The sequence below is a fragment of the Gadus chalcogrammus genome, chromosome 12 (genome assembly GCF_026213295.1).
Source record: "Gadus chalcogrammus isolate NIFS_2021 chromosome 12, NIFS_Gcha_1.0, whole genome shotgun sequence".
In the NCBI taxonomy this organism is placed as follows: domain Eukaryota; kingdom Metazoa; phylum Chordata; class Actinopteri; order Gadiformes; family Gadidae; genus Gadus; species Gadus chalcogrammus.
The window spans coordinates 32,752,035-32,754,962 of record NC_079423.1 but is presented as its reverse complement, the minus strand read 5'-3'; positions in this window follow the sequence as shown (position 1 = coordinate 32,754,962).

Genomic DNA, 2,928 nt, shown 5'->3' with positions numbered 1-2,928 from the left:
CTGCGCCCGGGATTCCGACGACACTAACGTGTGTGTGTGTGTGTGTGTGTGTGTGTGTGTGTGTGTGTGTGTGTGTGTGTGTGTGTGTGTGTGTGTGTGTGTGTGTGTGTGTGTGTGTGTGTGTGTGTGTGTGTGTGTGTGTGTGTGTGTGTGTGCGTTGGTGCGTGTGTGTGTGTGTGCTCGGCGCGAGAGTGTCTGCGTTTGTACAGTAAAAGCGGAAGTGTGGCGGCACGGTCTTTGACATTCCTCTCTTTCGCAATCTCTCCGCTCTAAGCCAGAGAGGTCGGAAAGTTACAGCTTGGAGCAAGAGCCGGTAAGCAGCGCTGCGGCGCTGCCCATGACCGGGGACATGAAGTCAGAGCCTGACGGGAAACATGTTTTCTTTAGACCTTGTTCTCCGAAAGCAGCGTAAGCAGTCTGGAGGCATGCAGGAAAATCTGCTCCAGCGTGTCATTTCATCCATGAGTTGAGAGAGGAAAAGCAATATCATAAATATATAGAAGCAGTCTCGGAGGTAATCCCTCAGTCTATTGCTCATGGGTAATGGTGGTCAGCAGGGGCGGACTCAGACAGTTTGAAGGGCAGGGGCGAAAAAATAATAAGGGCACCTTCTGCACAACATGGGGTCCAACCAGCGTGCAAAAAGCATGCTGTTCATCATAATCATAATCATGTTTTTTTTTAAAAAAAGTTTGCCTTATCTTGCTCTAGAGGGCACATCGTCATAATTTATTGTATGAAGGGGCCCCAGAGGGCACCCATTCATTTTTTCCACGTGTAAAGCGCAGCCAATAAGATCACCTACGTCACCTACACTATCACCCCTCCATCACCTACGTCACCTACACTATCACCCCTCCATCACCTACATCAGCTACACTATCACCCCTCTATCCCCTACATCAGCTACACCATCACCCCTCTATCCCCTCCATCAGCTACACTATCACCCCTCTATCCCCTACATCAGCTACACTATCACCCCTCCATCACCTACATCAGCTACACTATCACCCCTCTATCCCCTACATCAGCTACACTATCACCCCTCCATCAGCTACACTATCACCCCTCTATCCCCTACATCAGCTACACTATCACCCCTCCATCACCTACATCAGCTACACTATCACCCCTCTATCCCCTACATCAGCTACACTATCACCCCTCCATCAGCTACACTATCACCCCTCTATCCCCTACATCAGCTACACTATCACCCCTCCATCACCTACATCAGCTACACTATCACCCCTCTATCCCCTACATCAGCTACACTATCACCCCTCTATCCCCTACATCAGCTACACTATCACCCCTCTATCCCCTACATCAGCTACACTATCACCCCTCCATCACCTACATCAGCTACACTATCACCCCTCCATCACCTACATCAGCTACACTATCACCCCTCCATCACCTACATCAGCTACACTATCACCCCTCCATCACCTACATCAGCTACACTATCACCCCTCCATCACCTACATCAGCTACACTATCACCCCTCCATCACCTACGTCACCTACACTATCACCCCTCTATCCCCTACATCAGCTACACTATCACCCCTCCATCACCTACATCAGCTACACTATCACCCCTCCATCACCTACATCAGCTACACTATCACCCCTCCATCACCTACATCAGCTACACTATCACCCCTCCATCAGCTACACTATCACCCCTCCATCACCTACGTCACCTACACTATCACCCCTCCATCAGCTACACTATCACCCCTCTATCCCCTACATCAGCTACACTATCACCCCTCTATCACCTACGTCACCTACACTATCACCCCTCCATCACCTACGTCACCTACACTATCACCCCTCCATCACCTACGTCACCTACACTATCACCCCTCCATCAGCTACACTATCACCCCTCCATCACCTACGTCACCTACACTATCACCCCTCCATCACCTACACTATCACCCCTCCACCCCCTACGTCACCTACACTATCACCCCTCCATCACCTACGTCACCTACACTATCACCCCTCCATCACCTACATCAGCTACACTATCACCCCTCCATCACCTACGTCACCTACACTATCACCCCTCCATCACCTACGTCACCTACACTATCACCCCTCCATCACCTACATCAGCTACACTATCACCCCTCCATCACCTACATCAGCTACACTATCACCCCTCCATCACCTACGTCACCTACACTATCACCCCTCCATCAACTACATCAGCTACACCATCACAAGAAAATCAAAATAGCTGTTTTTTTGAAGAATACAAAAAAGTAGTCCCTCCTGGCTGCCTTCAAAATGCACGACGGTCGCTATGCAAGACACTTTAGCGTCCCTCCGAGAGAAGGCTCGGCTAGAGCGGTTCGCCGGCAATTTATCCTATGGAGCAGTTCACTCACCGTGTGCCTAAGCTTTCGTTAGTCTCTCCATTGCCTCAATATCATCCCACTGCAGACGCAAATGGGCGTTCTCGTGTGGTGGGGGTTCCCGTTTACGCAGACTGGAACGCCCCTATAAAATGTCTGTTTATGGCATAGATTTCTCCTCAAATTAGGCCAATAAAGCAATGATAACAAAAACAAAAAAAACACAAACGCTTGATCAAAGGCCCGACCCGACAATCAAAACCCTCATTGTTTAACATGAATTGGCTAAAAAAATGACCACTGTTGCATATTTAAACACAATTCAAATTGTGCAGAGAATTATTTCCATTGGTCATTCTCAGTGGCGGCTGGCGATCAAACATGTTGGTGGGGCACAGTAATAGACAGGGGGTCTGAGGTTCTCCCCCCTCCCCCCCCCCATATTTTTTTTGGAATTTATTAGATGTGATTTCCTGTATTCTGCTGCATTTTGGGGATGGCAACTACCTATTTACCTGCTTTTCATTCAGATCATAGCCTACATCCTGACTTGC